This window comes from Eutrigla gurnardus, assembly GCF_963514095.1.
Source record: "Eutrigla gurnardus genome assembly, chromosome: 4".
NCBI classification, from domain to species: Eukaryota; Metazoa; Chordata; class Actinopteri; order Perciformes; family Triglidae; genus Eutrigla; species Eutrigla gurnardus.
In genome coordinates this window covers 4,247,163-4,269,242 of record NC_139918.1, presented here as the reverse complement: position 1 = coordinate 4,269,242, position 22,080 = coordinate 4,247,163, and the positions used below count along the sequence as shown (strand labels likewise).

Here is a 22,080-nt window from a genome sequence, read left to right as displayed (position 1 = left end):
CAGTATATCAAAATGTGAAAGGTAGCAGAGTTAAAAAGAGAAAACAATTAATACTCGCATACTGTAATTGAATGTAGTTATTTGGTGTCATTTAGGTTTTACAGTGTCACATTGTTTTTAGAATTGGGGTTGTTTAAAATTGTTATAATTTAAAATAAATGTGGAATAACCTGAAACTATCAAATCGTAAATTTCTACGATATTTTGAAGACAGGCCTGCTCTCCTGGTTTAACAGTGAGCCCCCCCGGAAGCAACATTTTGCAGGTCTTTTTGGGGTATTCCAATAAGAGAATTGGCCTCCATCCCAACACGTGAAGCTTTTCTACCTGAAAGAAAAAAAGGCTTGTAATAATATTATATAATAAGGGCTTTATGTTTATGTTACACTGTGGCAGTGATATATGTTACAGACTCCAGCTCTACATCAGCATGTTGTCAGATGCAACAGATGCAGATGCAACTCAGATGCACACATTTTAACTTATGGAAGAGCTGATGCATACATACAGTAAGTGAATATGTATAAGAGATGGCTCATTGGGGATGTGTAAAAGGTGTGCGCATACTGTATGTGGGTGTGTTTGGTGTGCCTGTCAACTTGCATGTGCATGATAGCATAGTAGGGGTATTACTCTTGTCTGCCTTAGACTTTCATACAGAGCATGACTGAATTGAAACTCTAACCCTCCAAGAGCAATTTTAAGTACAGAGCCTTCCTTAGTTAGATAACAATCCTAGGTCTGCCACACATCACATTCACTTACTCATACACGTCATGTTATGCGCAATGGCAGTCTCAATCACTAACATGGTCGGATGGGTGGCCACAAAAAAAACAACAAAAAACGGATGGGCAAAGACATGGCTGAGTCAAGGATTTGTTTGTAACCCAAACTGAACGAACTTGCGAAATGTGTTTTGCAATAGGGAAAAAAGTATTCATACTAACAAGACAGATTTGATCAGCTTGGGCTGTAGCCTACGGATATAAGTTAGCCTTGGGGAAAACTATTTCAAACTGACAAACACCTAAAACGTAACCGCCACTTCATAGGTATTGAATTGAAGGTCAGACACTAGATCCACAGCAGTACTGTATGTTTCAATTTCAACTCAAGAGGCACACTAACATATCTATCTATCTATCCATTCATCCATCCATCCATCCATCATTTTGGATATGGGTTGAGCGTGGCCCAAGGGTGTGCATCCTCAAATTTGAAGCTCTTTTGGAATAATTCTTATTTTCGCTGATTTTTCACACTACGCCATGCACACGCTACGGGCTAGCAGACACTACGGGCATGCACGAATATATACAGTATTTATAATAAGACATGGTAAGTTGATTATGTTGTTGGTGGGTTTGGTGTGCATGTCTATTTGCATGTGTACATGAATCATGTGCGAACATGTCTCTACAGGAGCATAGTATTGGTATTACTCATTTTAACACCACATTCTTAACCTAAGATTATTACTATGGCTAAGTACACAAGTTACTTACCAAGATGATGGCATCATCCATCACATGGGAGGTCAGATGGTTTTTCTTGGTTTTGGCGACCCAGGTTTTTTTTTTTTTATTAAAGTTTTCTATTTTCTTTTGTTGTCGAAGTTTTTGTGGCTGTGGTGCCTTACACATAGGGCACAGCTTACAGCCATTAAAAATCAATGCCTGACATGCAGGGCATGCTTTTTTAAGCCCTCCCATGATAGGCTGTAAAAAATCAACAAGAAAAGCATATTTATAATTGCTATTGTTTAAAAATACCAATACCTTGGTTATTTAGAGAGATTGAACCAGTAAACCACAGTTTCAGTCTTTCAACTCAGTTGTAATAAAGGCAATAATCCTGTAATAGACAAGATTTCATCTATGTCAAGACTGATATTTGGGACCAACTCAGGGTATCTAGTATAACACTGTGCGATTTGCTGTCACTACATCAAATGTGGATTGATGATTAGGTGTTCCCCCAATGCTAATTGGATATTAGTAGAACCCTATGATCTTCCGGTTACAAATAATAAAGAATATTTAACAGACACAAATTTGTGAAAATAAAAATCTTGGGATACTTACTATATGAGATAATGAAAGAAAGGGTGAGTGTGTGTCTCTGTGTGTGTGTGTGAGAGAGAGAGAGAGAGAGAGAGAGAGAGAGAGAGACAGTAAGAGAGAGAGAGAGAGAGAGAGAGAGAGAGAGAGAGAGAGAGAAGTAGTAAGGGAGAGAGAGAATGGCTCTTAAAAGTGCCTTTTTACGTGCTTTTTGTTAATCTCGTTAATGATCTGTAACAAAGCAAAAAACATAATTAGAATTATATTTTGAATGAATATGTCTACATTCATTAACAAACATGTTATATATGATGTGATTACTAGTTACATGTTCTACAAGAATAGAATCGCCTGACCATCAAATTGCTTAATAAACATTTGTGTTATATTATAATAATTCTACACAAGAATGATTGAAGCACATGGGTAGCCTATATGGCACATAAGATGAATCTAATTTTCTTGTGAACTTACAAATTGCTTGTTCTGTCCTAGGCCTACATCAGAGAACAACTTTGTGTGCCTTTCCAGGCTTAAAAACGTCTAACTTCAAGTAGTAGAAATAATTATACAGGATGGCAACCTTTGGCTTAGCTGCTAATGTGGCCCATGCATGGTTGACCAGCTGGTAAGCACTTCAGAAAAGTTAATGTTGAGCCCTGAACACAACATTTAGCTGGCGCAGAAATGAGGTACAAGCGTGTTACACATATATGCGACTTGTGCCACATAGCTGGCTATGCCAAAAGTACACGTCAAATCAATGCCCATACACTAGCAGCAAGACGAGCTCTGGGTTAGCTAATCTAGCTAGCTAGCAGAGGCTCTGCTTAACTATGTTACATTTCATTTTGATGCAACAAACAGTTGTGTAATGTCAGTCTCTTTCAAATACAACTCTTACAGTGGAGTTCGAAATCAACAAATAAGTGGGCATGTTTGCCATAACTTCATTTTAGATATGTACATGCTAATTAATTTATCTTGCTTAGAGTAGTACTTACCTCCGTATCGCGCCAGGCAATGATTTCTGCGATCGTCGCATGAGTGACGCACACACTTGCGCCAAAATATCAATGCCAATGAAAAAGTAGTCTTAGTATTTTTTTTTTTTTTTTTTTAATTAAAATAATCAGCATAAATCTCAGAGTGAAGGAATTAGGGTGTTTGTAGCCATATACATCTATTTTGTTCTCATCTATTTCAACAAGCGAGGCATTATGGGAAGTGATGTTTTTAACCCTCTGAGACCCATTGTGGCGTATACGCTACAAATAATCATGTTTTCTTTAGAGCGTCATAACTCCGTAATGGTTTACGCTAGAAAGATGCGGGTTATTTCCTCTTAAACTAGAGAAACGGGGCTAAACAACGGTACTTGCCCATGTGAGCGATTTATTTCTGACAACAAAACCAATGCGTAAAGTTGTAAAGATGTGACTAGATGTCTCCTCGTTTCCGCGGCGCATTTCTCCGTTTTGTTTATGTATATCGATCATTATTTTCATCCGCCATCTTGCTCGTGACGTATAGAGTCACGTTTATGCATCGGACATTCGTATTGGCTCCCGTAGCGGCTTTTACAGCCAATCGGAAAGCCTAATTTACGCTTGGCCGTGAGTCGTTGTGTTTGCCCAAACGGGAGACACGGAGGAGTTCAAAGCAGAGAAAAGAACGGTCAAAAAGTTACTGTAGTGTTAGAGAAAGTTAAATACATAAATGGCACAGAAGTAGTACACTATATACACACATATTTAGGGCAGGGAGAGGAAAGGACGATTGCTGGCAAAAAAAACGCCCATGGACACTACTCAAAAGAATATCCATATTTCATAGACAAAAGCAGCTAGAAGCTTCAAATAACTTCTAGAACAATCCAAACAAGTGTGCTAAACTTTCTATGTTGAGCTTTTCTTTCGTTATAATGGTTTACAGTGCTTTTTTTAATAAAATGTGTAAAGATTTAAGGTGCGTTTTTATTTATTTTTAATGTATGGGCTAAAATCCCCTATTATAGTGTATATAAGTATTTATTGAGTGATACACACAGTTAGCTGAGGTTGTGCTGATTCTGGGGATGTGTATAACTTGATGATACTCTAAAAAATGACAATTTTATAGGCAATACACAAAAGTATGACAAGACGGAAAGTTCTCTATGTGGGTCTCAGAGGGTGCAATGAGTACATAGGCTACTACATAGTCATACATGCAATGAAATGCAACGCCTGACTCAGGCAAAGGGTTGAAAGCAATGGAAATATATTAGCCTTCAACCCTTTGTTGAACAGAGAGCGCCATCTATTGGGCTCAGAAAATAAAGAACATGCTTCACGAAGCTTCATTTGGACATCACTAGTCACGACATAATCAGTATTCAGATAAAAGATTAATAGGCTATTCATTTTCAATTGGGCATTCTCTGGGGCAACCTAGCAACGGTTGTTATGTTGGAGGAGATCCGTGTTCATATGACAGAATAGGCTAATCCGTGTTTATTTCACAGAATTGAGTTCGGGCTATCCTACCGAGCTGTAAAACGCGATCAAACTGCGGCCCGTGTTTATATCACGGAACCGGAACCTCGCCGTCCGTGTCTCTATCACGGTATCGCGCTGTCCGTGTATCTGTCACGAATCTCGCTGTCCGTTTTTATATCACGGAACCGGAACCTCGCCGTCCGTGTCTCTATCACGGTATCGCGCTGTCCGTGTATCTGTCACGAATCTCGCTGTCCGTGTTTATATCACGGAACCGGAACCTCGCCGTCCGTGTCTCTATCACGGTATCGCGCTGTCCGTGTATCTGTCACGAATCTTGCTGTCCGTTTTTATATCACGGAACCGGAACCTCGCCGTCCGTGTCTCTATCACGGTATCGCGCTGTCCGTGTATCTGTCACAGAATCTCGCTGTCCGTTTTTATATCACGGAACCGGAACCTCGCCGTCCGTGTCTCTTTAACGGAATGTCGCTGTCCGCTGTCCGCGTCATGATAAAACGTCAGTTTTATGATGACGCGGACAATAAGCTGAGCCTTCAACAACTGTGAGGGTCAGGGTGATATATTGGTGTTGAAAATGAACTAAAGATTGCTTCAAATGTTGCGTTTCCAAGTCAGAAAGCACGTCCATCGAGTGAGATCTGTACTTGTCACTGAAAGGGGCAATCCGTGTGTAGACCACGGGTGGTCAGTGGCATTGATTTGCGTTGGCGTGATTTGCGTGGTCATTTCACGGATTTTCGGGTGTTTCCGTTATAGTGTCACGGATTTTGAGTTAACGGTCCGTGGCCATTTCACGGACGGGCCGTGGCCATTTCACGGATGTCTGTGAGACCAGGTTGATTTTTTGACACTGAACTATTACAGCTTCATCAGGATGACATGGATCCGCAGAGCTACTGATTATACCTAAACTAACATTCATATTCATGTACATTTCAAGACAGAATCACAGAAGTGAGTTGAGGATTTGAGCTGCTTCTCTCACAGATTCCACACACAGATTAGAGCAGTGAGTACTGAGCGCTGAGCGGAAGTTACCAGAATGATTGTGTAACCAGAGTGGATGGTTGTAACTGTCGTTGTGTTATTAATGTGAGAAAGGATGCAGAGCAGAAACCCACACAGCCCGTCTGCTGCAGGAAAGGAAGTGTTGCTAGGCTGCCAACCGTCCTAATAACCACTGAGAACAGATTCCTATCTGCTGCTGTACACACTCATGAACTCCTCTTCCTCTCTGTAGCTGCTGGTCTTTTCTCTTGTTGTCCGGAAGCCTTTTTTTCCACTGAGCCCTCCAACCACACTTGAACTGAGCCAGGAGAGCAACAATGATGACCCACCTGTTTCTACAAACATTTGTGAAAGAATGGGTCGCTCTCAGGAGCTCAGTGAATGCCAGCGTGGTACTGTGATAGGATGCCACCTGTACAACAAGTCCAGTCGGGAATCTTCCTCACTCCTAAATATTCCACAGTCAACTGTCAGTGGGATTAGAACAAAGTGGAAGTGATTGACCATGGCGATCAGCTGCATCCAAGCCATAAATCAGCAAGTTGTGCCACGTGTAAAGTTTGGTGGAGGGGGATTATGGTGGGGTTGTTTTTCAGGAGCTGGGCTTGGCCCCTTAGTTCCAGTGAAAGGAACTCTGAATGCTTCAGCATACCAAGAGATGTTGGACAATTCCATGCTCCCAACTTTGTGGAACAGTTTGGGGATGACCCCTTCCTGTTCCAACATGACTGTGCACCAGAGCACAAAGCAAGGTCCATAAAGACATGGATGAGAGAGTTTGGTGTGGATGAACTTGACTGGCCTGCACAGAGTCCTGACCTCAACCAGATAGAACACCTTTGGGATGAATTAGAGTGGAGACTGAAAGCCAGGCCTTCCCTCCAACATCAAAGTGTGACCTCACAAATATGCTTCTAGAAGAATGGTGCAAAGGGTGGTCCGACATCATATTAAACCCTATGGATTAAGAATGGGATGTCACTTAAGTTCATATGCGAGTCGAGGCAGGTGAGCCAATACTTTTGGCAATATAGTGTACCTGGTTGGAGATCTGCATTCATGCAAACACATTAATGTTCAGGTTCAAATAGTCTAAGAAGTGAGGAGGTCCAGGAGCTAAAGTCAGGATCTGAATCAGGAGCTCTAATTTCTTCCTGTCAGTATTTGGAACAAATACAAGATTCCAAAGCAGAAGCTTTGTTGTAATATTAATGTTTGCAGTAAATGATTATTGATGCATGTTGACAACAAGCTCAGCCAGTTGTCCTGAAAGAATTGAGACTGAACACTGAAATAAACTCTGATGTTAAAATAAATTGACTCCCTGATGTTCTGAAATTATTAAAGTTGATACTATAGCAACACCATCTGACAGAAGTTTTATTTGCTAATTTTATTTCTCTGTATGTAATTGAAGACATGAATTATGTACTTTATTTTACATAGAAAAAAAACGCCATTTAAAAATAGATTGTTTAATAAAGTGAATTCATCTTTTTTTTTAATCTGTACGTATATTGTAGTTTTAAATAAAGTTGTGGTTCCTTTTTAATGAAATCCACATAGAAGATGTTCAGCAAATAATTTAGTTTGTCTTATCTGGAAAATAAAAGTGAAAAAAGGTTTTTGTTTCATTTATTGAAATTTCTTATAGACTCAAAGAACAACACAAAGACACAAATACAATTGTGACTGCTATGACTAATTAAAAACAAGAATGAGAAAACCACATTTTATTTATAAAACAGATTATATAAAATGTCCACAAAAGTCAATAAAATAGAGATTAAGGCAAAAAACTAAATTTTGAATAAAAACTAACTAATAACATAATGAAAATTAATAGAAATAATAAATTATGTATAAAATAAGTGTGATATAACAGAGTAATTGAGAGAGTTCTTAGTAAGCCTGTTATCTTCTGATCATATCTCATATAAATGTGTTTAATGAAGTTGACTATTTTCTATCATCAACATTTGTAATTATCTCCTGAGATCATTGAGATATATGAATTGAAAATGTTTTAAAACATGGTGTGATTATATCCAAACATATGTATGTATATTTGTATTTATATTTTTTAGATATCTGTATCTGAAAGACATTTTACAAACAACCTCCACGTCATAGATATGTGTGATAATCAAAGTGAGAAATGAAATGATTGATGAGATGTGATGGTGAGAAACGGTGAGGAAAAAACAGTCAGCATGTTTACAGCAGACTGGTCACTATCAGCATGTTTACAGCAGACTGGTCACTATCAGCATGTTTACAGCAGACTGGTCACTATCAGCATGTTTACAGCAGACTGGTCACTATCAGCATGTTTACAGCAGACTGGTCACTATCAGGATATTAACAGCAGAATGGTCACTATCAGCATGTTTACAACAGACTGGTCACTATCAGCATGTTAACAGCAGACTGGTCACTATCAGCATGTGTAGACTGGTCACTATCAGCATGTGTACAGCAGACTGGTCACTATCAGCATGTTAACAGCAGACTGGTCACTACCAGCATGCGCACAGCAGACTGGTCACTATCAGCATGTTTACAGACTGGTCACTATCAGCATGTGTACAGCAGACTGGTCACTATCAGCATGTGTACAGCAGACTGGTCACTATCAGCATGTGTACAGCAGACTGGTCACTATCAGCATGTTTACAGACTGGTCACTATCAGCATGTTTACAGACTGGTCACTATCAGCATGTTTACAGCAGACTGGTCACTATCAGCATGTTTACAGACTGGTCACTATCAGCATGTTTACAGCAGACTGGTCACTATCAGCATGTGTACAGCAGACTGGTCACTATCAGCATGTTTACAGACTGGTCACTATCAGCATGTTTACAGCAGACTGGTCACTATCAGCATGTTTACAGCAGACTGGTCACTATCAGCATGTTTACAGACTGGTCACTATCAGCATGTTAACAGACTGGTCACTATCAGCATGTTTACAGCAGACTGGTCACTATCAGCATGTTTACAGCAGACTGGTCACTATCAGCATGTTTACAGACTGGCCACTATCAGCATGTTTACAGCAGACTGGTCACTATCAGCATGTTTACAGCAGACTGGTCACTATCAGCATGTTTACAGCAGACTGGTCACTATCAGCATGTGTACAGCAGACTGGTCACTATCAGCATGTTTACAGCAGACTGGTCACTATCAGCATGTGTACAGCAGACTGGTCACTATCAGCATGCTTACAGACTGGTCACTATCAGCATGTTAACAGCAGACTGGTCACTACCAGCATGATTACAGACTGGTCACTATCAGCATGTTTACAGACTGGTCACTATCAGCATATTTACAGACTGGTCACTATCAGCATGTTTACAGACTGGTCACTATCAGCATGTTTACAGACTGGTCACTATCAGCATGTTTACAGACTGGTCACTATCAGCATGCTTACAGACTGGTCACTATCAGCATGTTTACAGACTGGTCACTATCAGCATGTGTACAGACTGGTCACTATCAGCATGTTTACAGCAGACTGGTCACTATCAGCATGACAGGAAGCTGTGTTTCGAGGCTGTGTTTCAGCGCACCAAGAGACAATCAATCTCTTTTTTCATTTTTTTGCAGTTTGTTTTACTTTTACTACTGCCAAATCTCTTCTTTATTCACTGCCAGTTGATGTGAAGCTGTGCGTGATGATTTACGGCTATGGATTATGAAGTCCAAAGGTGATATTTGATGGATTGAAACTAGGCCCTGCAACAGCCCGGACGCAGACCAGGCCCTGCACCAGGCCATCCACCAAACTAGGCCCTGCAGTAGACCACGCCCTGCATCATACCACCCATCGGGCTACCAGCCTAGCAGCATCTGCCAGCAGCAGCTAACAGCAGCCAGGGTCTGACTCTTTAGGAGCAGCCAAGCCTCAAGCCTCCACCAGCAGCCAGCAGCATTCAGGCCTCGAGCCTCCAGGAGCAGCTTCCACCATAGCTCCAGCAGCTACTGGCTACCACCAGGCCAGGCAAGTGATCTCATAATCCCTGTCTCATTACCATCACTGACTTTACTTGTTGCAGTATAAAACCACTGCTGTCTTCAATCTATTGTCCTTGCCCAGTGTGGCTCGTCTTTAGCCTAGATCTGTGGCAAGAGGTTCATATCAGCTAAGTTGACCAACATGGCTATGAAAAAGGAAATTGAGGACATTAGGAGATCACTGGAAATGCTACATGACAATGTTGAAAAAATCACCGAACAGCAGGAAAAGATCATGGAGCTGATGGGGGATATTAAAGCCCTAAAACAGCATAATGCAGAAAAGGACAAAAGGATCAGTGACCTTGAATACAGGGTGGCAGAGCTGGAACAGTACTCCAGAGTCAATGATGTTGTGATTACAGGTTTAAAGACGAAACCTAAATCATATGCCAAGTCTGTGGGAAAGGTATCTGAGGAAAACATGACAGAGGAGGACCGGGCAACAGTGGAAGAGCAGGTAGTCTCCTTTTTGAAGACCAGAAAGATTGCTGTAGACTGCAATTTCATAGAAGCATGCCACCCTCTCCCACAAAGAAACACCACTCAACCACCGGCCATCATCCTCAGATTCACCAACAGGAAACATAAGGTTGGGCTCCTAAAACAATGGAAACTATTAAGAGGAACAAATGTGTATGTGAATGAGCATCTGACAAAAAAAAATGCAGATATTGCAAAGAAAGCACGGTTCCTTCGCAAACAGGGAAAAATCCAGTCAACTTGGACCTCTAACTGCAAGACATTTATAAAACTCAATGGCTCACCAGAGGAGGCGAAGATTAAAATCATCAGAGAGCTGAATGAGCTAGATGTGTATCAATGACTCTGAAATCTAAACTGGATGTTTTCTTTTTTTCTTTGTGATTGTTGTGGTTTTTTTATAATCATGACCATGTGACAAATTTACATCATGTCGTCCAGTTACCTATCACCCATAAATGTTGGGGAATCTATCCCCCCTGAAATTGATTTCTTAACTTTCAATCCATTTGAGCAAAATACTGATAAAAGTGGTATCTATGATGAATTTTTTAACCCTGATGTAAATCTTTTAAATTCAAACAATATTTCACACTCTTGTGAATATTTCTCTGAAGATCAGTTTAATGATTTGTTTCATACTCTTTTACATGATGATTTTTCTGTACCACAAACTTTTTCCTCTTTGCACTTAAACGTTCGCAGCTTGCCAAAAAATTATGATCATCTAAAATTATATCTGTCAACTTTGATACATTCCTTTTCAGTTATGGCATTCTCTGAAACCTGGCTGAAAGATGATATTACAGATCTCTATCCCATATCCCAGTATAATGCTATTCATTCTTGCAGAAAGACCAAAGTGGGAGGAGGTGTTTCTTTATATGTGTCCAAAAATTTTAACTTCGCCCCCAGAATTGAACTGAGTGTCCTCCTAGAAAGTGCCTCAGTGGAATTTGTGTTTATTGAAATCTCGTCTTGCCGTCCCTTTAATGGGAAAACTATTATAATTGGTTGTATCTACAGACCACCGGATACTGACCTGAGCATATTCAATGAAGCTCTTTACTCCACTTTGGAAATTATAACTAAGGAACATAAAATGTGTGTACTACTGGGTGATTTTAACATTGATTTGCTTAAGAGTGAATTACCATCTACAGTTGATTTTCTGAACACATTATATTCCACTTATTTTTTCCCACTAATTCTTAGGCCCTCTCGGATCACTAGATCTTCAGCTTCACTCATTGACAACATCTTATTCAACTCTTTGGATTTCCAAATTACCTCAGGTTTATTAATGTCAGATATTTCAGATCATCTCCCCGTATTTCAGATAATACATACTAAAGGAAAGTGTAGACGCTACAACTCCGATCATATCCAAACTAAATATCGTAAATTTACCAAACAGTACATGGAGTCCTTTAAGTCCTTGATCAGTGCTGTGTCTTGGGATGAGGTTCTGAAGTCACAAGATGTTAATGAAGCCTATAGGTTATTTTATACTGTTTTTAATTCAACCCTGGAGTCCTGCTTTCCATTGGTCACCTCAAAAGATAAGAATAACTCATACAAAGGGAAACCCTGGATAACGGATGAGCTAAAAAAGTGCTCTCGCAAGAAAAATAAACTATATAGGAAAGCCATTAGTAACCCTACTCCTGAGAATCTGAAAATATACAAGAAATATAAAAACAAATTTACTCTATCAATAAGGAAGGTAAAAAAACCATTTTATGCTGATAAATTTACTCAGGCTTCAAATGACATTAAGTCAACCTGGAACCTCATCAACCAATTACTTAATCGCAAAAGAACTCCAGCTACTGTACCTGCTGAGATGTTAGGAAAGGACAGACCTCTTAGTGACCCGAGAGATATAGCTGAGGGTTTCAATGAGTTTTTTGTTAATGTGAGCTCTTCCTTGGCATCTAACATAAAGGACTCTGATGTGAACCCATGTAGTTTCATTAAAGGTACATTCTCACCACTCTCTAGCTTTGATCCCCCCAGCGCTGAAGAAGTGTATGAAATTATTAAGAACCTAAAGAACTCTGCCCAAGGACATGATGGTATTAAAAGCAGTCTTGTGAAAGAAACAATAGACTACATTATCCATCCTCTAACCTATCTTTTTGCTTTATCTCTTCAGTCTGGTATCGTCCCCCAAGAACTCAAAATTGCGAAAGTCATACCAATATTTAAATCTGGTAATACAAAGGACTTTGGCAACTATCGCCCAATATCCATATTACCATGTTTCTCTAAGATTGTGGAAAAATTGGTATATGTAAGAATCTCCAAGCACTTAGTTGCTAACAATATACTGTATGACCATCAATATGGATTTCGCAGGAAATATTCCACTGAGCATGCATTGCTACAATTAGTCAACAACATATCCTCAGCACTGGATGGTAAAAAAATTGCCCTTTGTGTTTTTCTTGATTTCAGTAAAGCATTTGATACCGTCAATCATAAAATTCTCATCTCAAAGCTCAATAGATATGGAATCCAGAATGTTGCTCTAAATTGGCTGATCAATTACCTCTACAATAGAGAGCAGTTTGTTTATTTTAATGGTGTTTCATCTACTAAATCAAGTATTCTTTTTGGAGTCCCACAGGGGTCGATCCTGGGCCCTTTATTATTTTTGATTTATATTAATGACTTGCCTAGATCATGTAATAACTTCCTCCCCTTATTATTTGCCGACGACACTAGTCTTATAGCTATTCATGATGACTTCAAGTCTCTCATTGCATGTGTAAATGATGAATTAGCAACTGTTTCAAACTGGTGCCAGATCAATAAGCTAACTCTCAACGTAAATAAATGTAACTTCATGATCTTCTGCAACAAAAACAAATCTCACGCAAAAGAAGAAGCCAAAATACTAATCAATGGAGTTGAAATCCTCCAAGTACCTTACACCACTTTTCTAGGTGTTACTTTGGATGAAGGTCTAAACTGGAATAATCATATCAATCAAGTTTGCAAAAGATCAATGAAAATGCTTGGTATACTGAAAAAGGTTTCTCCTCTGATCAATTCGTCTGCTCATGTGACTTTATATTATAGTTTTTTATTTCCATATTTGAATTATTGTAATATTGTCTGGTCTGCAACTTATCCAACCTACCTGAACAAACTACTGTTAATTCAGAAAAGATTTCTAAGAACGATCTCTCGCTCCAGTAGACTAGAACCATCTGCACCCCTATTTATGAAATATTCAATATTGCCCATTCATAAACTTAATGTCTTCCATTCATGCTTGTTTGTGCATAAGTTTATCAACGCTAAACGAAATCTTCCTGACACTTTTCAACATTTTTTTACTTTTTCATCTGACCTCCATTCATATTCAACTAGGCATAGTGGCAATCTTCATTTACCCTTCTGCCGAACATCTGGGCATCAATCTAATATTACTTTTAGAGGTCCAAAACTTTGGAATGGTTTGGAGGTGGTTCTGAGGTCAACAACATCTTATACATCCTTCAGAAAGTTACTGAAAAAACACCTCATGTCATAATCTTCAGTGTTATTTTTCTGTTAATGTTAATTATGCATCCTTTTTCTTTTTCTTTTGTTTGTTTGTGTTTCATAGTTTTTCTATGTTGCACTGGACATTTTATTGTTTCATTTCTAATTTTATTTTTCTGTATTTCTCATTTGTTTATCTTGAATTAATGTAATTCTATGATGAAGGGAGTGGAACTTTGTACAAGCCTTCTAGGCTTCGTTCCCTCCTTGCACTGTTTTAAAATTGTGCTAAATAAATAAATCAAATCAAATCAAATCATGTGTACAGCAGACTGGTCACTATCAGCATGTGTACAGACTGGTCACTATCAGCATGTTTACAGACTGGTCACTATCAGCATGTGTACAGACTGGTCACTATCAGCATTTGTACAGCAGACTGGTCACTATCAGCATGTTTACAGACTGGTCACTATCAGCATGTGTACAGCAGACAGCAGCTGATTTCTCATATAATTATGAAGATACCTTTAAACATCTATACCATTTTATTAATTCATAAGGTAAATATATACATATTTTAATAATGGACATATTTACCTTTATTTATTTAAGTATATGATATATATCGACCACCAAAATATTCCAAAATATATTAATTTCAATATATTTGAAATTCAGTTAAGCAACATAAACTATGTCTATGAAAAAGTGCATTGAGATAAAAAAAAAGATAGCTCATGTGTGTTTTATATATTTCTTTATGTTATATTGAAATATATGAATCAATAAACATGTAATCCATCCATCCATCGTCTACCGCTTATCCTGTATTCAGTGTTGCAGGGATAATCATATCTGTTTGAATTCATGCATACACACATTTTCCACTGAAAGACATATTTACCATTATATCAAATAAAAAGGTCATGAGGTCAATTTACCATAAAAATGATATCAATTAATTATCCAGCATATTTAAATGATATGCTTTTCAATATAAATGTGCTGACATATATTACATTTATTGAAATACAATATAGTTTCTAATATTATGGTGCTTTATTACTGAGATGATCAAATACTTTATACCTGTAACATTTCCAACATCATACTTTTTAGATAAAAGTCTGTTAAATCTCTGCAGAATTAAAGAATAACTTGAGTCGTTGTTTCAGGAACTATGAACCTTTTAATAGAACAAAAGCTTCAAGGATTCTCTACTAATGATGGAAAAACTAACATGAGAAGCCTGAAGCAGCAGAAACTCATTAAAACACATTTTCAACTTGTTCTATAAACAGGCCTGGACTGGGACAAAGATTTGGCCCTGGACTCTTTGGTCCAGACTGGCCCACCACAATCCAAGCGCAGATACTGTGCCAACTCGGCCCGTTGATGTTCTGTACATATAATCACACAAGCCCTTAATAACACTATATACTGAATAATATCCCTTTATATTCTGGAGCCTTGAATAAAATAAATGATGACTACACAGTATGTTGCTCATTTGCTCTTAAGAAGGAAACTGGAGAAAGGATTTAAGATTGAAGAGTGTGGTTTATTTAACTCACTCATATGTGGTGGAACTGATCATGGCATCGGCAGGCTGATAGCAAGGTACTGTGGTCAAACCACACCACATTGCAACATGTGACATTTAAGCTTGTAGATCTGCAAATGTGTGGCATGCTTAGATGAAAATATAAAATAGTGGTTAATAAAAGCAACTATTAAATAATCAGGATAGTATATTATTTTCCAACACCTTAGATAACTATTAGAGGTGTAACGATTCATTCGATCAATCGATGAATCGATTGTCAGTCCTATAGATTCTACTAAATCGATCTGCTAAAATAAATAAATAGAATGAATCGTTTTGGCTTCACCAATAATCAATATAAATGCATTTAATCGGATGAATCGTAATTCTTACTTATGATTAATGTTTTAATATGTTTAAGACACTCTCTCCCCTGCCAGCATGAAGTCTATTGAATAATGTTCAAAATCACTGAGCAATGTTTTGATTACATTTTGTAGCACACACACCTGCTATCACCACCACCAATCTCCTCCTCCTCCTGTACCACCATGGCAGCGGGAGCCTCACTTTCACTGTCCGCCTGCGACTCCTGCCTAGAGGGACCCGCCGCAGACGAAGCCTCGGAGCCGGAGGCCACGCCGCCGCAACAAACATGTTTAATATGTTTCTGCTCTCAGCGGCATCAGTAGCGAGAGCTTTTTTTTTTCTTTTCCCTCAGTTTTTCTGCACCGCCTTTTTGTTTTTCTCCATTTTCGCTTTGTTTTTCGTGTGTGTTTCTCTTCTCTCTCATAATGATTGCTCATCATTAAAGGTGATTGGACGAGGGGGGGTAGTCTGGAAAATGGGTGGGACTACTGGGCCTCTGTAGCCTATCATAGGACCACTGGGCCAGGTATTCTTTAGACAGACAAGCCACTGGGCCTCTAATGTGTCTGTGGGCTGCAGCTGAGCTCTGTGGGCTGGTGCATGTCTCTCTCCCTGGGCTGCAGCAAAAAAATAAAAAAATAAAAAAATAATTAGATACATTTTTTTAATCGAGTCCCGGCCCTAATTTTAAAAAATGCATTTTTGTATGCTTTCATTTTTAAATCAGGATCTATTTTCCACTCATCACCATGACAGTCAGCTGGACAGCTTTCTATAGTCACTTCAGACTATATTTAGGATTACCACCATAATAGAAAGTAACAAAGATCAACTTATTGTGGGTGTTTTTATTGCAATCTGCAAAAAATATCGTCCCATCCATACATGTGACTGTGGTGTAGTTAGTTTAAAGCCAATCATCAACACTTCTACCGATTGCATTCATTTATTTCTTCATTAGCGTTTATTTTCTGCAATAATCCCAAATCCAATGGAGAAATCCCATTGGTGCTTTGTGGAGGGATCCAGTGTGAAGCTAACTGCAGCTCTATTTGTGACCGTGTTCCTGTAATGTGCCTTTAGGCAGCAACCTTCAACACAAGCCACATTTGAGCCGTAAGACTGTCGTCACCAGCAGAGGCCACACACGAGGAGTGTTGTGACACTAAACTGACCTCCAATCAGGAGAAGTCAAACTCAGACAAACCCATTAGGAAGAGTAGAAATACTAATGAGCACTTAAATGAATTTCATATGCCTCTTATTATAATTAAAACTAAAAGGTCACTGCAAGTCGATGTTGAATCCGGCAGACAAATTCAACATCTCAATGTTTGAGAATATCGACTGCAGGAACTCGGCAGATGAGAAACAGGCACAGTTGGATCAGGTCCTGTTTCCGTCTCACTATAAACCTAAAGGTACATTTTGAAACTTAAGAGCGTTTGAAATCCTGGAAGAGTATTATGGGCAAAGTCACTATGAAGTCATTTTGGATCAAACGTTTTAATATTCAGGTCCAATAAAGGAAACTGTAAGACACTTACAAGGATACTATCCACTTCTGAGTTGGGAATTAAATGACACCAGTATTGTAATTTGTCTAGAGTTTTTCCATTTTCTACTTCTACCAATAATGTACTGTTTACTCTAACATTACATCTATCTGACAAATGGAGTTGATTACACATTTTACATGAAAGTACTATGCTGTTGTCAAGTAACCAGCAAATCAATATTTTCATGCACTTCAATGGTCAAAAGCCCCATTTGTTTGCCGAACACAAAATCAAAGCATCACATCTGTGCAGCTGCAGCTTCACCCTTTCAGGCCTCGAAGTATAAAACAGAAACAATCTGAGGAGAAGTCTTTGACTGTGAACAAACATGCAAACTGAGGCCAGAAGTGACCAGGAGAAGTTGCTTCATGTTAAAGAGCGTTTTCTTGGAATTAAATCAAGTTTGGAGTCAGTGTTTCTCACAAAATGCATTGTGTGCATCCTGCTCAGCACAATGGCGCCACCAGGGGGTGGCCTGGGGTGGCCGTGGCCACCCCTATAAATTTGCTGGCCACCCCACTGGCCAGTCACAGATATTGATATTGGTACTGATGATATTCTTCTATCGCCAGTTAAGCCCCTTTCACATTGAATGCACAAGCGCAAAGGACTCCATGTGCTCCCTAAACTCCGTCATCACATCACTGCTTCTGTGACCTCCAATTATCCACACACACACACACACACACACACACACACACACACACACACACACACACACACACACACACACGCGCGTGCGCACGCAGACGGCACACCCAACACTGTGGTGGAGTGCTGTCAATCACGTTTTCACCTGACTGAATCTGATCCGCACCGAGCTGCACCGATCTCAAGAGTCAAGAAAACTATCTGTAAGTCAGTTATAATTTCTTTAGTAAAAAAAAAAAAAAAATGCATCGTGACATGTGATTTTTAAGTTTCAGAAGGTGCTCGTAACCGTAACAGCACTGCTATCTTGTTTTTTTTTTGGGACATGAGTTACGTTGCTAATGCTAACGTTAGCTGCTGCGCTGCTTGTGTTATATGAATTTTCAGACAATGAAGAGAAAGTCGACAGACATATCGACAGAGAGAGAGACGACAGGGGAGCAGCAGAGGCTTAGTGAGGAGGAGACGGAGGAGGATGGAGGACGAGAGGAGGAGCAGACAGTAGAACAGCATGGCAATACTCCAGCATCAGTTACAGAGCACAGTGAGGAGGAAGAACACGAGACAGCAGCAGACGAGGGTCAGATAGCAACAGTGGTCACAGAGGGGAGGCAGGAGGCAGCAAAAGCAGGTGTTCAACCTGTTTCTGGACCAACAGGTAAAATGATGACTGTGTGGCCCTACTAATGGAATTGATTGCTAGGCTAGATATCATCTGGAGAAATTATGTGTTTAAAGTGTGTGTCCATTAAGTTACAAATCATGATATACCGGTAATCACTTAAAGCTTTTTGATTCATGTTTATTGGTGGTGAGTTTGATTAGTCTGAATAGAAATGCCTAGGGTATTATTAATTATTATAGAGGGGCGATAAGTATTTTATTACTATCATTTATATTATTATTATTATTATTGTAATGTCAGAATAATTGTTTGTGTCTCTTGTTTCTTAATAGATATCTCCCAATCAAGAGCAGAGCAGCCCAAGCAGCCACATCTCAAAGCCTTCCCTCGAACCCTTCAAGAGGACAGAAGTCGGTGCTTCTCTAAAGACTGGTACAACACACATAAATGGCTGGAATACTCACAAAGTAAAGACTCGGCCTTCTGTTATGCCTGTCGGCACTTCAGTCTCCCTAACTCAGGTGATTCAGTATTTACATCCGAAGAGGGGTTCAAAAATTGGAAAAAGGCAACCTTCAAAGATGGGGGACTTTTAGGCCATGCCAAATCCGAAGCGCATACTAATGCGATGTTAGCATGGGCAGAATTTGAAAAGTCCACTGCAAGCACATCCTCTCTCTCTGCCTCCTTAAATGCAGAATATAACAAGTTAGTGAGGGAAAACAGAGAGTACATCAAAATAGTTGGAGAAACCCTGCTCCTCACAGCTACACAGAACATTGCACAGAGAGCACATGAAGAATCAGAAGGTGAGAATAAAGGAAATGTTCTCTCTATTATGGAACTGCTAGCCAAACACAATCCCATTGTAAAAAAAAATGACAGGTCAAAGAAATGCAACATACCTTGGGCATGATACACAAAATGAAATACTTGATTGTAGCTGAAATGGTCCGCAACTCATTAACTAGTGAAGCTGCCCAAAGTGAGGCTTTCAGCATTTTGGTTGATGAGACTAAAGACTTGAGCAAGAAAGAACAAATGTCCTTTGTAATTAGATCCTATTACAATGGGTCAGTATGTGAAAGCTTCCTTGCCTTTGAGGCAGCACAGCGCCTGGATGCTGAAGCACTTTCACAGAAAATAGTACACATTTTGCAGAAACATGGTCTTGACTACAAAAAAAACCTTGTGGGGCAAGCATATGATGGAGCCTCAGTTATGAGCGGAAAGAACACAGGTGTGCAAGCACGCATTAAATCAGAGGCCCCATTAGCTTTCTATGTACACTGCAACGCGCACTGTTTAAACTTAGTATTAGTTGACAGTGTCAAATGCATCCCTGAAGCTTATTGCTTCTTTTCACTTTTGCAAAAACTGTATGTCTTTGTGTCAGGTTCATATGTGCATCAAAGATGGCTTGAGATACAGAGGGAGATGTTTCAGGGGCCCCCAAGAGAGTTACAAAGGCTGATAGACACACGGTGGGCATGTAGGCATAATGCTTGCAAGACAGTGAAAGACAGACTGCCAGCCATCGTACGTCTTCTAAAAGAAATATCAGAAGAGCAAAATGGTGACAGAGCCACAGAGGCAAGGGGTTTATTAGCCCAGATAGATTTCAGATGTGTTGCTCACCTGGTCACATTCACTAGTGTTCTTGCTGATATAAAATATCTATCTGATATTTTACAGTCCCCGCAACTCGATTTGGGCACAGCTGTCACACTGGTTGATGCTCTTGTTGGCACATTGGAAAGTTACAGAGAGGGCTCTCTCTTTAATGACATCTGGGACAATATTCTGAGTCTTGCTGAGAAATGCAGCATAAGTGTGACACCTCCAGGCCGTCAGGTCAGACCAAGCTCAAGGCTTGAAGGACATGTTCACTCAAATAGTTCAAAGACAAGTCAACACAGAGAAGGAGTTATTTCGGACAGGTTCATTTATTCCAGTCATTGATGTGCTTCTCTCTGAGGTGAGGAGAAGATTTTCTAAAGAAAACTGTGTCATCATGAAAGGGATACAGGCCCTGAATCCCTGCAGTCCCACATTTTGTGAGAAAGATGTTGTGTTTCCATTTTCATCACAATATAACTGCAGTGTGTGGAATCAAGAAGGGCTTAGGCCATAAATCTTGATGACTTTGTGGATGTTTGCCAAAAAAAAACAGCAACAGGTGAATAAAATTGTTCTGAAACATAATGTAAGCCTGGTAATCAGAAATACTATTGATCCCTGGTGGGAAATAGCGAATCTATGACTGTTTCTGAAACATACTGTATAAGTCAAGTCAAGTGTTTCTGTTTGTATCTGAAAGTGCCTGCTTTTTCTGTTTTGATTACAATAAATGTGCACCTTTAAATTAAGCAGTACATTTGTCTTTTTGAGGTAAAGAATAATTAGCCTATTTTAAAAAACAATGAATCACCTACAGTATCACACATAGCACAATGAAACGGGATTGTTGTGGGACTCAAAATGTTAACTGTACTATTATTAGTCTATGCAGATTAGATCATTATTAATATTAAGTGTAACACAATAAAAGTATATCAGTAGGCATTTCCTCAAGTCGTTCTCATAGTTTTCTACTAGCCTATATACTCCAGTATAATAAAATATTATTAGTAATCGTACTAATATAATAAAATTCCTGAAATTATGGCTTTTTAGTTGTGGTGTGCCACCCCAAAATTTTAAGTGGCCCCACCTGGCCACCCCTATGAAAAATGTCTGCAGGCGCCACTGGCCAAACATAGAGAAGAAATCAATCAGAGCCTTCACAATGGCTGGAGCCTTAATTTTCCGTAAAGGGACAGCATGAGGGAACCGTGTTAACGTACACATAATTGTGAGTAAATGTTGACTGCCGGACTTCGTCTGAGGCAACGGACCAACACAATCCAAAATGACATGTTCAAACGGCTCGGAGGAGACAGGTATTGGCTGTAAAGGCGCAGGAGGAACAACCTGGTTAGGTTTTCCAATAACCTGACACACATGACACGTACGACAGTATTTTGCAACATCACGGTTAACACCTGGCCAATAAAAATATCGGGTGATATGATCCAGTGTCTTTGTCACACCCAAATAACCAGATAAATGGTGATCATGAGCAACGCTCAATATGTGACCACGATAACACACGGGGACAACAATTTGGTAGAAAACCCTCCACTCATCTTGCGCTGAGGCCTGGGTTTCTTTTGCACGCTGTGCCATAGCACGCGTAAGGACGCTAGCTTGAAAAACTCCAGGAAAATTGTCATTTAAATTGTCCGGACATTGAGAGACTGGAGAGTTAGTTACTACGGGCGAAGGAAACACCATGCCTCCCATAACCTCATTGCCCAGCAACACTTGCACATTTTTAATTGGGAGAGTACGACGTACACCCATTTTAAAGTCACCAGCAACTAAATCCGAAACAAGCGCAACCTCATGGAGAGGGACATTCACAAAGCCCATTTCGAAACCTTGCACAAGGATATTCTCGCCAGCATAAGACTTTTCAATAAATGACAAAACACTCTCCAGAATGAAACTTTGCGAAGCAGCTGTATCCCTAAGTATTGTAGTGAGGGAGCGGCGTAGGGGCGGAGGAACTCCCCGGAGTGCGGGTGTTGTGCCAGTGTAGGTATCCCCGACAGAAATTGTTTCCCCTGGCTGCGGTAGCGCGCATTCATTCAGGCGGAAGCTCGAAATGTACTATAGTAGACAGATGAAGTCTGAGCATC

General features: G+C 39.6%; 1 long non-coding RNA gene across 1 annotated transcript in view; it reads right to left on the bottom strand.

Annotated features, from left to right (window-relative positions):
• Positions 1-22,080, bottom strand: part of LOC311011713 — a 354,053-nt gene that overhangs the window by 140,067 nt on the left and 191,906 nt on the right. The gene's annotated exons all lie outside the window — the stretch shown is intronic.